This window comes from Doryrhamphus excisus, chromosome 4, assembly GCF_030265055.1.
Source record: "Doryrhamphus excisus isolate RoL2022-K1 chromosome 4, RoL_Dexc_1.0, whole genome shotgun sequence".
Lineage (NCBI taxonomy): Eukaryota > Metazoa > Chordata > Actinopteri > Syngnathiformes > Syngnathidae > Doryrhamphus > Doryrhamphus excisus.
In genome coordinates, this window is record NC_080469.1 from 21,385,657 (window position 1) to 21,405,035 (window position 19,379).

A 19,379-nucleotide genomic window follows, 5' to 3' on the forward strand; every position below is an offset into this window, starting at 1 on the left:
TTTACCTGGGGGTCACTGGAACTCGGGTCTGGGCGAGGCTGGGCCGCATCAGGTTTTCCAAAAAAAAAAAAAAAAACCCCAAAAAACGCATTTATTAAAAACAGAAAAATGAATAAACTCAATGAAATCAAATATCTTATTTTTTAGTTTTCTACACAAAATAAGATGAAAAATAAATAAACAAATCAAGAATAAAGAAAATCAATCAATCAGTAATAAATAAATATAATATTAATAATAATAATAATAATAATAATAAAACGGCAAATAATTAAAACTTAAGAAACCACATATAGTTGGTGGGTAGACAAATTATTTTTTTCAGATTAAAATGAACAAAGCATTATTAGAGCCCTGTAGACATGACAAAACACGACTATAGTCACATCTATACTCTTTATTTACAACATATTACGCAACTGCAGGGTCTTGAGACACATGCTAACTCGCAAACTAGAGAGCTAACGACCTAAACGGTAGCCTTCAAGTTATTTCATTTAAACTTAAATAGCCAAAAACTTACCACTTCCACACGGATAGGGAGGATAACTATTAACAGTTATTTAACCTTTAACATGAACATTAATCAAACGTAATAATTTTTTCTGGGTACATGATACCATACAGCATCCATATATCAAACTTGCGCGGGCCGCACTAACATTAAACTTTCATATCAAGGCGGGGGCCTCAAAGTAGTGTCCTGCGGGCCACATTTGGCCCGCGGGCCGCGTGTTTGAGACCCCGCCATGGTTGAGACTATGCCATGGTTGGGAAAACTTTTTGACTCATGGGTAATATTCGATTTATAAAAATTGACAGTGGGGCCAAGGCGGGGGCCTCAAACTAGTGTCGCGTGTTTGAGACCCCTGCTTTACAGTGAAGAAAAAAAATAGAGTTGAGTAAAAACAGAGTAAACGATGCATTAAAATACAATATCCATACATTCATTCAGAGCTAAAAATAAGGCTATAAGCCACCATTAGACACATTAAACATCATTAGAGTCCTCGACATAAAATAACACCCCTACAGTCACAGTTATTGTAGACACAATGAGCGAAAGTGTGTTGCTTTAATTATGTTCCCTCGGCAGGAGTTGAGTGGCATGTGGACAGGAAGTGATGGATATGGTGGACACCCCCCCCCCCCCCCCCCCCCGCAGGGATAGAAGTTTTTTTTCCACCTCCCCCCAGCCAACAGTAGACGGTTTAAAGAGTCTGTTGGTCTGCATTCTTCTCCCTGGACTCGTGTTTGTTTCCGTCTCTAAATTCCACTGGTCAACATAATGGGCCTTTTAACCTTGTGTCAATAGCTGGGGGGGGCTGCTACAATTATTCCCTCCCCAATTAGCCGGCCCGAGCATGGGGAGACGCACACCACATAGCCTGAGGTGTCCACAATGAGTGTCATTCTTTTCTTTAACGGGATACACACCAAAGTGTACACACAGCACAGCAGCTTTGGCCTCCATCCCCGCAGCCACAAGCACTGATGATAATAATAATAATGACAATAATGGCCGCCATGATGCATACAGACACATTCCCACCGGGGGGCTGCAAGATTATCAGCAGTGATTAATCTTGTCAAGATGGCGTAATTTGCTCCTCGTTTTTTTTTTAAAGCATCTGATCTGACGTATGACAGATTGTATTAAAAGAAGCTTTTGTCGCCGTTGCACATGCTCCACGGCGAAACTAAAATATAAAAAAAAAAAATAAAGTTCCTCCCGCGGCTCCTCCTTCCTCTTCTTTCTCTTCACACGTCTTCCTCAGCAGATGGAATGAAGCGCGAAGATTAGTGAAATTAGACCGTTTGAGGATGAAACGAAACAAAAAAAAGGCGTTCTTTGACATGCAAATGTTGCAGCAATAAACACACAAACAAGCAGTTGGGCTGTTGGTTTTCCAATTCTATTCTCGGCCAACTGGGATGCTGGAAAGGAAAGGAAAGGCGTACTTTATTTTTGTCTCTCGGAAAATCAGTGTCTTTACCGCCTAAAATGTCAAGGTTACATTTGATCAGGTGGCGCAGAAGAAAAGAGAACAAATAAAGACGTGAACCATCCTTTGTGTAGAATTGACTGATGATTCATATTTCTATAGTAGTGGATTGGGGTGCACTACTGCACTGCAACCAGCGGAGGCGCTGTTGATTCACTCCCAACTAGGACAGCACGATGCTAGCTGTGAGAAGCCGAGCTATTGGTTGACGAAGGTACAAAAGTGACTTTTAAAGATGTTCTCAACTGGTGGGTCGGGACCCAAAGTGGGGCATGGTAAAAAAAATTATATTTAATACATTTTAAAATACAATATTACAATATTTATAATATTATAAATTAATATATATTATAATAGGGGCGGCACGGTGGTCGAGTGGTTAGCGCGCAGACCTCACAGCTAGGAGACCAGGGTTCCCTGTGCATGCGTGGGTTTTCTCCGGGTACTCCGGTTTCCTCCCACATTCCAAAAACATGCTATGTTAATTAGCGACTCCAAATTGTCCATAGGTATGAATGTGAGTGTGAATGGTTGTTTGTCTATATGTGCCCTGTGATTGGCTTTTTTGAAATGCAAATATGACAAACATATTATGACAACGTTCTCCTTACATTACATTTTTTTCTCCTTTTAAATTATTTTAAAAATATATTTCAGCCTTATTCTTGTACATTTTTCCTTGTAATATTATGTCTTTATTCTCATTATATTTTTATTTTATATTTTACCCAACCTATAATCGCAATTTTATTCTGTGATTTTTTTTTAACATGCACATGCACATTTTAAATATTTCAACAATTTTCTCTTGTTTCTTTTGACAATTTTGCCTTTATTCTTAGTTTTTTTTTCTTTCTTTTTTTTTTTTTTTTAAATGCGCCAAGGACCAATAAAAAAGTCACGGACCGTAAATGGCCCCCAAGCACCCCTGGAAAACCAATATTATTTTTTTGTTAATGAGCTGACAACTTGGGCTTTTAGATCATCAGACTAGATGGGCGGACCACTGGAGTTACAGCTACTGGATGTCGCCCAGTGGGATACGTTGTCGTGGTCCGCAAGCATGCGTTTGTAGTTAACATTTAAGGCCATTTTTGCAGTGCTATTGTGTCCTTGTGTGAGTTATGGTCGCATGTCAGTGATTTGGGGGGGGGGGGGGGGGGTGTGGGAGCCTGGGGGTGTGGGTGGGTGGTGGTGGTGGTGGTGGGGGCGATAAGAAGGCATTATCTGTCCTGCTCATTCTCTCTTTCACCAGCGGGTGGTGTGACGCTTTATCCTCGCTTCCTGCTCTGTGGGTTGCCTTCACAGTCTGAGGGATGCATCTCGCTCTTCCTGTGTACTCTCTCTCTCTCTCTGTGTGTGTGTGTGTGTGTGTGTGTGCGTGTGCGCAGCTCATACAGGGGGGGCCGGGGGCTGCTGTTGCATGCCTCGACAGCCAGCGTATTATCACGCTGCAAATTTTAAATGCAAATCGAAACCCTATGCAACAGAGTAATGGGAGGGTAGATGATCAAGGATGCATACCAAATCCAAGGATGCTAGCTAGAAGGGAGGGGAAGTGGGTGTTAAAGAACCCTCAGGACTCCTTTTCTGACCTTTAATTTCTCCTAACAGCAGGGTCACTTATCAGCCTTACTCAGAGAAAGATTGCTCTTTTTTTCCTTAAGTGAGCACAGCGTGGTTTTGGTCATTAAACTGGGGGGGGGGGGGAAGAAACATGCACCCAATCAGTGGAACATCCAAACGGGAGCCACCACTTGTTAGGCTTGTGTTTTTGTCAGTTAGTCAGCATTTAAATTAATTATGTGGGGGGGTGTTAGTAGCCTTACTGTCACTGGTGCACCTTCATGCAGGCCTGCATCCCAGAGGTAAAGGCTGATTTTTTTTTTTAAAGAAAAGGCATTTTCATGAGGATGAACACGAAACATGCAAGAATTTACAATTTGCACTGTTGAATCTTTAGGAGGTTCTAGAGCAGCTCAAACATGCGGCCCGCGGGCCAAATGTGGCCCGCAGGACACTAGCTTGAGGCCCCCGCCTTGATATGAAAGTTTAATGTTAGTGCGGCCTGCGCAAGTTTGATATGGATGCTGTATGGTATCATGTACCCAGAAAAAATTATTAGGTTTGATTAATGTTCATGTTAAAGGTTAAATAACTGTTAATAGTTATCCTCCCTATCCGTGTGGAAGTGGTAGGTTTTTGGCTATTTAAGTTTAAAGGAAATAACTTGAAGGCTACCGTTTAGGTCGCTAGCTCTCTAGTTTGCGAGTTAGCATGTGTCTCAAGACCCTGCAGTTGTGCAATATGTTGTAAATAAAAGAATATAAATGTGACTATAGTCGTGTTTTGTCATGTCTACAGGGCTCTAATAATGCTTTGTTCATTTTAATCTGAAAAAAATAATTTGTCTACCCACCAACTATATGTGGTTTCTTAAGTTTTTATTATTTGCCGTTTTATTATTATTATTACATTTATTTTATTACTGATTGATTGATTTTCTTTATTCTTGATTTGTTATTCCAACAAGTGGAAGAAAAACTCTGGGAAGTCGGTATCACGTGATGTTGATGTTTACGTTTTACAGCGAATGCCCCATTGACTATTCTGTTGGATTATAGCGGCTCATGTAGACAAGAGATTGGAATATTCCTTTCCATGTATACCATTGCTTTCGGAAAAGTCATTCGGAAAGATTCCATTGGGAAAGAGGAAAAACTCCTCATGTAAACGTGGCTAATGTTGCTCCGGGTGGTGAAGATGGCTTCCTGGAGGGCCTCCACTGTCTGGAACTGATCTGATATCAGTTTGTGTTTATGTAAAGTTAGCCAAAAGTTAGCATCCCCTCCTGTCATGGTCTAACATCATCATATTGATTCCATCTAATTCCAATTTATGGAATTTAATTGCACTTTAGCTGTTTTTGTAATGATCTAATCACATGTGTGCGTCACCTTCACCCAAGTTTCCAATCACATCCCTTGATCGCGCCCTTGACACGACCGCCTTCCTGCGTCTTCATTATACTCTGCGCCCTAATTAAACCCTCTAAGCGGGCTTTTCATCTGCAAATGGGATGCACTGTGAGTGGATTTCCACCTGTTTACAAGGACTGCTAATGGTAATTACCACAAGGGGGTAGATATGGAAAGGGTCAAGCACGTGAAGCAGGAGCCTGGGATTGCTGGAGCATGGCATAGGTCACATTGAAGCCGAGTGGCCGCCCGAGCACCATGGGAAGCAGAGATTTTCGAGCTGTTGATGTACCGTATGTTACGTTTGCAGAATACAGTTATTCCTCGTAAAGTAAAGGAGCGGGCACCCACGCTAAATGTCCATGTGCCTCCAGCTGTTTTAAAAGAGTTGTCTCTTTGTGACAACTTGAACACTGGATGGAATATAACGAGCGTGCAGAAGCACCGAGCATCTGGAACAAGCATGTGATTATTTAATGGCAAGCAGATCAGCCATATTTGGTATGATGGAACATCCATCACATCTACAAGGAAATGTCAGAACAGATATGACCATCCAATGCCATAATGGGTACCATAGTAAGTGTCAATATAGTGATATATATAGCACATCATGACTGGTTCAAGACTCTTCATCCTTGTATTTAGCAAACATCAACTGCTTGTATTGTTTCTTGAATTGGCTCATCGTTGTGCATTGTTTGAGGGTCTTACTCAATCCATTCCATAGTTTGATTCCACATACTGAAATGCTATGGCTTTTTTACGTAGTCCTAGCATATAAGTGTTTCAAATGTAGTTCTTCCCTGAGATCATATTCTCCTCTCTTGTAGAGAAGTATTGGATGACATTTCTAGCTAATTGGTTATTTTTAGCCTTATGCATTATTTTAGCTGTTTGAAGATAAACTATATCAGCAAGTTGAAGTATTTGTGATTTTAGAAATAAGGAGTTAGTATGTTCTCTGTAGGCGGCATTATGAATTATCCTTACTGACCTTTTTTTGCAGTACATTTAGCGAGTGAAGATTGCTTTTATAGTTATTAGCCCATATTTCCACACAATAAGTAATGTTTTGAGAATGACACAAAGGATATTGGTTTTCATAAAGTTCGCTACGGTGGTTTTAGATCTTTGTTAACCACTTCTGCTTTTGGAAAAGGCGTTGTTCTTCACCAAAGTGTTCTTGGATGGTTGGGAGAAGTAGGTCTGGAAGGATGTTTTTGTACCGTTCTTTATCCATGGTTGTTTTCTTACGTAACACAGTGATTATAATACATAATTTTAAGGATGCTTTACTGTTGCCATGACACAGGACTGACCTCTTTCCTCCAGACAAGTTTTTTTATGGATGCCTCATCAGAGAAAGAAGATGGTTTTACCCCTTTGTCTTTTGCTAATACAAGTCCATCCCAGATTTCCTGGACAGAAGTGGCTCCTATGCGGCCGTCTTGACACCAGGCCAGTGCTGCACCCGATCTTGCAGCTAAATTTTCTGAGACAGTTCAGACACTTGGTGGACTTTTGATGGCATCTTGAAGCCTTCTTCCCAACAATTACACCTCTCTCTTTGAAGTTCCTAATGATGCGATAAAAGGTTGTTTATGCGCCATCCATGACTGCAATATGCTTGCCTTTGAAGGCCGTTTTTTGCAGGTATCCATGGTTAAGGGATTTGTATGTTAACTACAGAAACACTAACATGATGTCAGATGGTCCTTTTGTGGCAGGGCTGAAATTCAGTGGAAATGTTTTGGGGGATTATTTAATTTTCATGACAGAGAATTGCTATTAATAGCCATTCGTCTTATCACATCTTCATAACATTCAGGAGTATATGCAAATTGCCATCATAAAAACTGAGGCAGCAGACCTTGTGAAATTTAATGTGTCATTCTCATAGCGATTCGGCTTAACATCCTAAAAGTTACAGTGGGTGTTTTGTGGAGCTGAGTGACAAATTTCAAGTCACTCCACCTTACGGGGGTCCATAACTGCACCACCATGGTGGTGCATTTGTAAAAAAATATATAATTTTGCCAATTCTTTGTACATTAATATCACCAAAATGAAGTAGCTTACTTCTCGTGGTTCCAAGCTGGACTGCTCATTGGTTGAGTGGTATTATCCGACTGGAAAAGACAAAAATAAACACAGACGTCAGCTTGACCTGTTGCTGTAGATGCTGCAGTATTCCATTATAGTCTCCACTTGGCTCCAGCAGTCCATTTCATGCTGCCCGCAGTCTCTCCTTGGATAAAAGGGAAAAGATACTCCTTTTATTATTATTTACAATATTAGTGATGGACTCCTCAGATATTTAAGTATCCATGTTTTGCACACGCATACACACATATGACACGGAAAAAAAAAAAAAAACCTTTAGGATGTCAACAAGCATCCCTCTGAAGGAGAGGACATGCAAATGTAACACTTAAAATGAGAAGCAAAGGAGTTGAGGCGAGGAAGATAGCGGCGCACGCACACACGGTGGCAATAAAAGTGTCCTTCAATACTAAATGCCACTAAGCAGAACGAGCTAGTAAGTGGCCAAAAGCGTTATCCTCCACGGGGAAAAAAAAGATGTACGATGCATTCATGTGTCACACGCCGAGAATACGTGAATTATGTCAGTTGAGTTACCAGGACTTGTGGCGTAACAAGAAGCCCGTAGAGCAGGGGTCTCAAACTCAATTTACTTGGAGGGCCACTGGAGCTCGGGTCTGGGTGAGACTGGGCCGCATCGGATTTCCCCCCTCCAAAAAAATGCATTTATTAAAAACCAAAAAATAAAAAAAACTTTGCTTTGGTTCCAATTTTCTACAAGAAAAGCTTTGATAAAATATTCCACTGTTCTCAAATATCTTACTTTTTATTTTTCTACACAAAATAAGATGAAAAATAAATAAACAAATCAAGAATAAAGAAAATCAATCAATCAGTAATAAATAAATAAATATAATAATAATAATAATAAAACGGCAAAAATAAAAACTTAAGAACAATTTTTTTTTTCAGATTAAAATGAACAAAGCATTATTAGAGCCCTGTAGACATGACAAAACACGACTATAGTCACATTTATACTTTTTTTATTTACAACATATTGCGCAACTGCAGGGTCTTGAGACACATGCTAACTCGCAAACTAGAGAGCTAGCGACCTAAACGGTAGCCTTCAAGTTATTTCCTTTAAACTTAAATAGCCAAAAACTTACCACTTCCACACGGATAGGGAGGATAACTATTAACAGTTATTAACAGTTTATCAAAATAGGCCAAACCATGAAATTAATAATTTAGGAATTATAAAATAAAAAAAAAAACAATAGTGAGGGACCGATATTCAGCCAGCGAGGTGACGACTGTCGCAATACATGTAGCCGTACCGCACGTGTACCGTTACAAGCCTAATATTATTGCTGTCGAGAGAACCTTCCAAGCGCCTTGTCGCCCATTTGGACATCGCCCCCCCCACAATAAACAGACCCTTGTAAATCAGAGCGCATATCTATTAAATTAGCTTAGGCGGCCAGATCAAATCAGGCATAATTGGTTAGGTCCTTTAAACTTAAAGCCAAAAACTTACCACTTCCACACGGATAGGGAGGATAACTATTAACAGTTATTTAACCTTTAACATGAACATTAATCAAACGTAATAATTTTTTCTGGGTACATGATACCATACAGCATCCATATCAAACTTGCGCGGGCCACACTAATATTAAACTTTCATATCAAGGCGGGGGCCTCAAACTAGTGTCCTGCAGGCCACATTTGGCCCGCGGGCCGCATGTTTGAGACCCCTGCTCTACAGAGTGGTTTTGGAGAGTGAAGCCATTCAAAACAATTATTCCAGATTGTTTACCGACAACACAACAGCAGATATACCAAAAATGTTAATGTTTTTTGTTGACCGGGCCGCGTGTTTGAGACCCCTGCTGTAGACCATTTACTCTCATGTGGAATTTTTTCATTTTATTCCACTTAATGCATTGGAAACGAAGCGATTGCATTTTCCGGTGTCTTACATTGATTCTCCCCGAGTTTGGTAAAAAAGAGAAACAAAAAAGTGACTTTTATGGAAAAGAGCAGCAGCTCTGAGCCCAGCAGTGCTCAACTCCCTGCCTCTCCCCTGTTTGTGTGTGACTTTAACGGTGAGTGAGTGTGCAACGGCAAAATGTGCCACTCATACATAGTCATAGAAATATGCTGCTGACACCTGCAGAAGTGACAAAAAGTTGAAAAGACGTGCGATTGTGTGAAATCAGCCTTTTTGGCTGAATCAAGCCGTCTCCACTCTACGCTGTTATGAAGTGGATACATTTTCCTGTTCCCGGAAATATCTCATCTCATATATTATATGGAGTCATTAAATTCCCCCCAACTCACCTTTTCTGACTCATGCTGTCACTCAGTCATCTTCCTCTCGCTCGGTGTCTCACTTTCTCAAGTGCCGCATCCACTACTTTCCTCCACTTTGCCCGTCATCTCCCTGTCTAACAAAGACGACTTATGTCCTTTTTTTTTTTTTTTTTTTTGCTTTTTCCCACCCAAATGATGTCCTCAACCAGTCGGAGCAGGGAAAATCATTACAGGCCTCGATTGGAGTAAAAGTGCACCAAGCCAACAATTAGTGATGGCCTTTTGTGCCTCATCCTCTTAAATGTCACCAGCTGCAGCGAGAGGGAACGCTTGCACAAGACAAAAAACAAAAAAAAAATTAAACGACATACTGTATGGATTTGGAGAGCTGTGCACTTTAATTGCTTTTCCGACATGCGCTAAAAACAGACTGGAACTGATACCGGGACTGATTTGAGGTAAAACAAAACCAAAACAAAACAACCCTCTCCCAAGTTATATAAGAAAATGGCGCACTATTATTACTATGTTGCTTCTGTTGTTGCTGTCTTGTGCATATATACTTATATAGTATATGTATATATATGTATACAAATGGCCACATGGGCAATTTATGTATTACATAGTTATACCTTCTTACTTTTATTTGGCATGCAGTATGTGCATGTTTGTGTATAGTGTGTGTATAGTAAGTAACATTTATGAAATGTGTATTTACTCATACACACTCATCCAATGTTTGTTTTTTTTTTTTTTTAAATACTGTACCACTACAGTCATATGACTACTCCTTTACTGCAGTGACTCGGTTCCAGACCTGACCATGGAAAAGTACATTTTCCAGATTCATAAATTCAATAATTTCATGCTTAGAGCATAGAAAACCTGTTTACGACCTTCTAAATCCGATTATTAAACACGTTTGAGACACTTTTATATGAGAACGTTAAAAACTCAGCATTTTGGAATGTGAGATCAAATTATGGAAGGGTTGAGTAGGGAACTTAATGGGCAAGGATGAGGGAATTCAAGAAATACAAGCAGTTGTTTGCAAAATAGTCTTGAATGAACCATGTAATGTTTATCTTCACTCAGCATTTTGATGGCTATGTGACTATATCATTTATTATAGTTGTGAAAAATCACCATTATATCACTGTAGGGTTACGTTACCTTCCACTTTATGTATTAAAACAAATAACATCTGAATCATTTTGGACATGTTGAACTGTGAATGAAATGTGATGTATTCCATTGTAACTTGATGCATGTTCAAATAAAATTAAATCATTACATTTATTATCAACTTTATTAGAGCCCTCTACACAAGATGTAGCACCCCTATAGTCACCTTTACACTCCGATTACCCAATATAGTAGACATACCAGAAAATTAGACATTCATTAATTCATTTTCTATCGCTTTTTCCTCACGAGGAGCCTATCCCAGCTGTCTTTGGGCGAGAGGCGGGGTACACCCTGGACTGGTGGCCAGCCAATCACAGGGCACATATAGACAAACAACCATTCACACTCACATTCATACCTATGGACAATTTGGAGTCGCCAATTAACCTAGCATGTTTTTGGAATGTGGGAGGAAACCGGAGTACCCGGAGAAAACCCACGCATGCACGGGGAGAACATGCAAACTCCACACAGAGATGGCCGAGGGTGGAATTGAACCCTGGTCTCCTAGCTGTGAGGTCTGCGCGCTAACCACTCGTGTTTGTGTGTTACTAGAATTGTTTTCTGGTGCTCGGGGAGCAAAGAAGTAGACGGACAGGAAGTGAATAAAGCAAAATAATTCAAGGCTGTAAAAAAAAAAAGCCTAATTTTTTCGGCCATCATGTCTGCTTGTGTGTCTCACTGAACATTACTGCCACCTAGTGACCGGTGTAGAACACTACTTAATCCAACTTAAACTACTCAATCACAGCGTCTTTGAATACATCCTCTCGATTGCATTTTTATTCTTAATTGATTCTGATTATGATATGATTCAGGTGTGGGTGCATGGTGAATGAGTGGTTAGCACACAGGGCTCACAGCTAGGAGACCCGAGTTCAATTCCACTCTCTCTGCCATCTCTGTGTACTCCGGTTTCCTCCCACATTCCAAAAACATGCTAGGTTAATTAGCGACTCCAAATTGTCCATAGGTATGAATGTGAGTGTGAATGGTTGTTTGTCTATATGTGCCCTGTGATTGGCTGGCCACCAGTCCAGGGTGTAAGACAGCTGGGATAGGCTCCAGCACCCCCTGCGACCCTCGGAATGAATGATTAATTTGGGCAAAAATGACCACAATTGTGCATTTTTTAACTAAAAAGCCGTATACAAAAACAGATCATTTATTCATTCAAATATTTCGCTATTTTTGAAAAAATGTGAAGCTGCAAAACGGCAACACATGACTGATATTGGATATGAGAGCAAACCAATGCATGCCTACATGAGCCTGGTCAGCTGTTTCTAAAATCCAAACATGCTGACCACATTGACAAAGTTTTGTAAGGAAGATGTAGAGAGTAGCTGACCAAGACGTGCCATATCAGTGAGGGGCAGCTAAGGTGACCCCAGTCAAAGGTTTAGCTGTGCAGGTGTTCCGGAAAAAAGCCAGCATGTGTGAGTGCAAGCGATACTGCGTTATGTTCTTTCCGCGTTGTTGTTTGCGCTCCTTATCCCGACCGCTCGCTGTGCTGCAGGTGCTCGGCTGTGGAGGGATTTTCAGCAGCTTGCTGTGCGCAACTGCTGCTATAGGAAGAATCTCACCGCACGGTTCCAACACACAAACACTGTTGACAAATGTTGGCTTTAAAAATAATCCCACCATGGTAATAATTATTTAAAAAAAAAACATTCCCTGTATTTTGCTGGAATATCAGCAACGAGAGAAAGTAGCTTGAAGCTAATTACCAACTCTGTAACAAGCCACCCGCTGAGGGTACTTGCGTCGTGGAGTGTTTATGATGCTGTGTACCCGATGCACCGACACACCCGCTTAGATGCATGCACGGATAATGACTTCTCCAGCAAGATTCTAAGAAAACAGCACATTTTGTCGACACTCACTCAAGCACCATAAAAGGTACTAATGTGAACTTATACGGACATACTAACCAGCTTTTCTGCATGCTTTCAATGGGAAATGTGCCATTTTTGATTAACACAGAGTTTTGACCCTCAACTATGCTTCAAACGACATGGTCAGTGTCTGCAAGTAGCATCATAAAAACTGTGGCGATGATGATGAAGACGTGATAAGACGACTGGCTATTAATCGCAATTTTTTGTCATGAAAATTAACTAAATCCCCCAAAACATTTCCACTGAATTTCAGCCCTGCCACAAAAGGACCATCTGACATCATATTAGTGTTTCTCTAGTTAACATACAAATCGCTTAACCATGGATACCTGCAAAGCATATTGCAACACTGGCCTGGTGTCAAGACCGCCACATAGGAGCCACTTCTGTCCAGGAAATCTGGGACGGACTTGTATTAGCAACAGACACAGGATGTGCCATTTTGGATTAACGCTTAACTAGTAACGATTTTGACGCTCAACTCTGCCTCAAACGACATGGTCAGTGTCTGCAAGTAGCATCATAAAAAACTGTGGCGATGATGACATCTTCCACACGTATATCATCTGTTCAGAGGGTGGACAGCCCGCCTCTGATTTATCCAAGGAGAGACTGCGGGCAGCATGAAATGGACTGCTGGACCCAAGTGGAGACTATAATGGAATACTGCAGCATCATTCTAGGCTGACGTCTGTGTTTATTTTTGTCTTTTCCAGTCGGATAATACCACTCAACCAATGAGCAGTCCAGCTTGGAACCACGACTGACCAGGTACGGGAAATAAGCTACTTCATTTTGGTGATATTAAGGTACAAAGAATTGGCTAAATTATTCTTTTTTTACAAATGCACCACCTGGTAGTGCAGTTATGGACCCCAGGTAAGGTGGAGTGACTTGAAATTCGTCACTCAGCTCCACAAAACACCCACTGTAACTTTTAGGATGTTAAGCCGAATCGCTATGAGAATGACACATTAAATTTCACAAGGTCTGCTGCCTCAGTTTTTATGATGGCAATTTGCATATACTCCTGAATGTTATGAAGATGTGATAACACAAATGGCTTTTAATCGCAATTCTCTGTCATGAAAATTAACTAAATCTCCCAAAACATTTCCACTGAATTTCAGCCCTGCTACAAAAGGACCACCTGACATCATGTTAGTGTTTCTGTAGTTAACATACAAATCTCTTAACCATGGATACCTGCAAAAAACGGCCTTCATAGGCAAGCATATTGCAGTCATGGATGGCGCATAAACAACCTTTTGTCGCATCATTAGGAACTTCAAAGAGAGAGGTGTAATTGTTGGGAAGAAGGCTTCAAGGCGCCGTTAAAAGTCCACCAAATGTCTGGACTGTCTCAGAAAATTTAGCTGCAAGATCGGATCCAGGAAATCTTGGACGGACTTGTATTAGCAAAAGACACAGGATGTACCATTTTGGATTAACGCAGAGTTCTGACCCTCAACTCTTGCTTCAAACGACATGGTCAGTGTCTGCAAGTAGCATCATAAAAACTGTGGCGATGATGACATCTTCCGCACGTATATGACCTCTGACCTATTCACAGGGTGGACAGCCCAGATCTATTGATTAGTTCCAATTGCAGTAACACTTCCCTTGTGCTAACACGCTAAATCACATGTCAATAGTCAAAGAGAATTATGAAGGTTCATAGTGTGAATATTATGTACTCCTTAGTGTTATGATGTTTACAGATTTATGATTTATGACAATTTATTGTTCTTCTTGCGGATACAAACTCCACCTCCAAGTAGACAACCCAAACAGAAATGACAACTGTAAGTTCCTCCCTTAACATAGGATATTTACACAGAAAGACGCACTATAAACCTTGCAATCCTACCGTATCCTACACCCAGCTTCACTCGGTAGCGCTGAGTGACAGGATTTTTTTCCCCCCTCGTTCGAGTTCAACAGCTGCCGTGGTCCAAGCAGACGCTGTAGTAATTGGACATTTTGATCAAACATCCTTAAAGTTCTCATGACACCAAAAAAAAAGACTGTACTCTTATAATAAAACATTTTTGTCATGCCGCTGTCATAGATTATAGAGTAACAACTAACAACTGAAATGAAATGGTTGATTTTGACACGCCTCCAGTCAGTTTTCTGAACCGACGCCATCTTGGTTGTCACGACCAGAATATGTCCCAGGAAACAAATGCAGTCAACTCACAACAATAACACAATAACGGTCACAGGTATTGTATTCTGATGATTATGCTACTTATGTATTTTGACTGACAGTATGTGACATTGTCAGCTCTATGCAGATGAAAAGTTGCTTATGTAGCCCTGGTACGAAGACCTACGAATAGATCTAGTAAAAAAAAAGTACAGACCTCAAGCTCGGCTACAAAGATTTAGCTAGCAATTTGCCATGAAAACCTGTATTAATTTAGGATTTGTACCCCGCAATCAAAAACGACCTTTTGGAATTACTGTATTTTCTGGACGATAAGTCGCACAAGGCCAAAAATGCATAATTAGGTAGAAATAAACATACATAAGTCGCACTGGAGTGTAAGTGGCATTTTTTGCGGGTAATTTATTTTCTACTTGACCAAAACAGACATTACGTCCTCTTAGAAGGCAAGTTCTAACATTAAAAGAATAGAGAACAGGCTGAATAGGTGTAAGATATGCTAACACAATGCTTATTCAGCTACACCAAAAATAAACATGAACAGAAAAGATGTCCAGTTTTTACATTTATAAGTCGCTCTGGTGTCAGCCAACCTATGAAAAAAAAAGTGTGACTTATAGTCCGGAAAATACGGTATATTATTACCATGTTAGCCGCCTAGCTAGCGTGTCCTAACCAAGCCAGTTCGGAATGAACACTACATTAGCCCAGCACTAGGCTGGCTACTATTAGAAGAAATATAAACAATATATTGACTTACTGCCACCTTGGCATGCTTTTCCACAGTCCAACATCTTGTGAGTTGTCCATCTGTGTGGCCTATCAACACATTTGTCGCCATTTCTGCATCAGACTTCAAATCCACTTCACTTGTTCAAATCACTACTTCCTGTTTTTCCGTCATTGGAACTGTAGTCCATTCATTCATTCATTTTCTACCGCTTTTTCCTCACGAGGGTCGCGGGGGGTGCTGGAGCCTATCCCAGCTGTCTTGGGTACACCCCGGACTGGTGGCCAGCCAATCACAGGGCACATATAGACAAACAACCATTCACACTCACATTCATACCTATGGACAATTTGGAGTCGCCAATTAACCTAGCATGTTTTTGGAATGTGGGAGGAAACCGGAGTACCCGGAGAAAACCCACGCATGCACGGGGAGAACAAACTCCACACAGAGATGGCCGAGGGTGGAATTGAACACTGGTCTCCTATATGTGAAGTCTGCGCGCTAACCACTCGACCGCCGTGCCGCTCAACTGTAGTCCATTCATTCATTCATTAATTTTCTACCGCTTTTCCTCACGAGGGTCGCGGGGGGTGCTGGAGCCTATCCCAGCTGTCTTCGGGCATGAGGCGGGGTACACCCTGGACTGGTTGCCAGCCAATCACAGGACACATATAGACAAACAACCATTCACACTCACATTCATACCTATGGACAATTTGGAGTCGCTAATTAACCTAGCATGTTTTTGGAATGTGGGAGGAAACCGGTGGAAACCGGGTGGAATTGAACCCTGGTCCCTGGACCGCCGTGCCGCCCAACTGTAGTCCATTTATCCATAATTCATTGTTTTAACTGTGGAGGACAAAGCAGCAGCTTATAGTTCGGAATTTAGGTTAATAATTAAAGCCCGGTACCATAGGACAAATACAAATGGCGACACACGCTTCGGCCAACCCATCCACACGCCGTGATGATGAATGGAGGGCGTGACACACGTGGCCTTAGACGTCTTTGCCAATTTTCTCCTTCCGTGGATTCTGAACCCTAAAAGATAGTTTTCTCACCTTTTCAATTCATCATTTTGCACACTGTCTGCTCGAGGGACAGAGCTGGTGGCGGAAAGGTCAGTTGTGTTGTCACGCGCACACACACACAGTACACACACACACAAAAAAAACCCTTAAAGCCAGAAATGACAAGATTACACGGCTGTCAAAAGCTGCATTTCTTAACTGTGTATCAAAGGAACAAAAACAATAAAGTCCATCCTTGGTTGGTTTCATTCATCTCACTATAATGGATGCTAAACGAATCCTATTAATTAGCTCCCGCAAACCAAAACTGTTAACACAAAACACACAAGAGTGAGAGCATTAGTCAAAGATCCTCTATATCAGTGATTTTCAACCACTGTGCCGCGGCACACTTGTGTACCTTGAGAAACCGTCAGGTGTGCCGTGAGGAATTATCCAATATCACTTTTTATAATTAACATTTATTAATCATCATTTGGGGCGGCACGGCGGTCTAGTGGTTAGCGCGCAGACCTCACAGCTTGGAGACCAGGGTTCAATTCCACCCCAACAAGTACTTTTAATTATTTTGTAGCTGTCTGTGTTGCATTTCTCCGGGTACTCCGGTTTCCTCCCACATTCCAAAAACATGCTAGGTTAATTGGCGACTCCAAATTGTCCATAGGTATGAATGTGAGTGTGAATGGTTGTTTGTCTATATGTGCCCTGTGATTGGCTGGCCACCAGTCCAGGGTGTACCCCGCCTCTCGCCCAAAGACAGCTGGGATAGGCTCCAGCACCCCCTTGTGAGGATAAGCGGTAGAAAATGAATGAATGAATGAATAATCATCATTTGCAAATATTATGTCAATAGCCATTATATCAATAGTATACATGGACCCAAATATTCCAATTGCATTTGGTTTATTTGCTCAAACGGAAAGAATTGAACAGGGATGGAATATTCCTTTATATTCCAATCCGATTGAGGTATCTTGTACCCGCTCAAACGGGAAGTTGTCAGGGTGCGTTCTTCTTCGTGGTGTTTTTCATCTTCTGTTGTTTATTGGCGGTTGGCAAGCAGCTTTTGTGTGCATTAGCGCCATCTGTGAAACAGAATCTAAACCCTTCTATACGCCATTCACAAGTGCAGTTTTATTAAAAAAGAAAATATATATCTATATAAAACATGTCCTGAGTTTAACTATTAAATATTAGCAAGATTGAATTTGATCTTTTCCTGTTTAAATTTATCCCGGGTGCGTTCTTTCAGCGCATGCTCAGATATGACGTTAACACGCAGATCCAGACGTTCTTCACTTTTAAAAATGGAGGCCAGCCATCGGCACTGGACTAAGCAAAGTTTGTTTTTGATTCAAACTAAATTTCAAGACTGGACAGATGAAAAACTGTATCACGTGATGTTGATGTTTACGTTTTACTGGGCATGCCCTATTGACTATTCTGGTTGATTTTCACGGTGCATGTAGACAAGAGATTGGAATATTCCTTTCCATGTATACCATTGTTTCCCAAAATGTCATTCGGAAAGGTAAAAACATGGCTACTGTCGAGTGTCTGTGGTGTAAAGACTAGCAGAGGAATGTAATATTGGTCCGTGTGGCAACACCTACCTTGTTCCTCCGATAGACTTATTGATGCACGTGTGAGGTCGTGGTGACATTGTGTAATATTTTTGGTTAATGGTTAAAGATTTTTCCAATGTAAAAAAAAACGTGCCGTGGCTCAAAAAAGGTTGAAAACCACTGCTCTACATGACCGGAGTGCTGTGCTGTGCTGTTTTTGCTCCCGGTTTCTGAACTACTGTGACATTGGTAACGGGCCAGAAAAGTACCGATATTTGGAACGCAAATGGAACAGCTTGCCCATCCTGAACAAACATTTAGTTGTATTACTGTTTGCCTGTAAGCGCTAGGCTGAGAATTACTGATGATAATCAGCTCGTTTGAGATATTGTGACTGCCAAAGTACCCATTTCAATTGCAACTGCATCACAGACGGAAAGAAAGTAACTGGAAAGGTCAAGACGGAGAAGTAGTTCATAAGAGCTGATTCAGGCAATCATCCATCATGGCGTCTTAATAAAATATACTGTGTTGCTGGCATTTTGATGTATATCTCAGGGGTGTCAAAACTGTGGCCACGTTCTAAAAATATACCGACAGTCAACAGAAACTTTTGAGGTAGAAATACATGCATAATTCTGTTAGTCGGTGGTTGTTCGATACAAGGTTGACTCGGATAATTGAGCTAATGTGTTGTCATGTTATCACGGTTCTGGTGTGGACCCAAATACACATTGAATTACTCGGTAGGTGTTTGCATCATGCTATTGGTTTTGGAGGCCTATATAAAGGCTGCAAAAAGGCCAGTGTTGTTAGTCCAGTGAACGGCGACATGCCATAGTTATCATATCAACGTCGCCGAGTCTGGGTATGATGGAGGTATACAGTAACTGGCCAATTGTTAAAGAGGATTTATTTCGAGAGCCGTGTCGGTACGCCCTCCAGAGGGAGACAATTAATGTTCGACCGATATATCGGGCCGATATTTGTGTTCTTTACTTGAATCAGTTTCGGCCGATACGCACGTGGGTTCGCGGATGTCGTTTTCCGTGGCGTGATTTACAAACAGGCATCCATTTTTTTTTTACTTGAATGTGTGTTCAGTGTTTACATTTCAATAAATGTTTGTTTAAACTTGAGACCTGTAATATTTGTTATCATTGTCATTTTTTCATGTAAATTGAGGGAGCAAAAGCAGTATCGGCCACAAATCAACCCAAGCAAAATTGGCAGTCCATAATCGGCCATCGGCTAAGGGTGATGGAAAAAAATTGGTATCGGCATCGACCCGAAAAAAATCACATTTTTTGGAGGGGTAAAATGTTTTTTTTTGTATGAGAAAAGTAAGGGGGTGTTTTATTTTGTGAAAATAACCAAAAATGCGTTGCTCACTTCGGTTAGCTTAAATTTTGCTGAATTCATCAGAACGAAAT

The 19,379-nt window shown here is 41.0% G+C and overlaps 1 long non-coding RNA gene across 1 annotated transcript in view; it reads left to right on the plus strand.

Annotated features, from left to right (window-relative positions):
• The window catches only part of LOC131128222 (uncharacterized), a 119,426-nt gene that overhangs the window by 28,374 nt on the left and 71,673 nt on the right, over positions 1 to 19,379 (plus strand). The window contains exon 2 of the long non-coding RNA XR_009129605.1: positions 13,158 to 13,212. This is a non-coding gene — a long non-coding RNA (uncharacterized LOC131128222). The remainder of the gene's footprint in view (positions 1 to 13,157; positions 13,213 to 19,379) is intronic.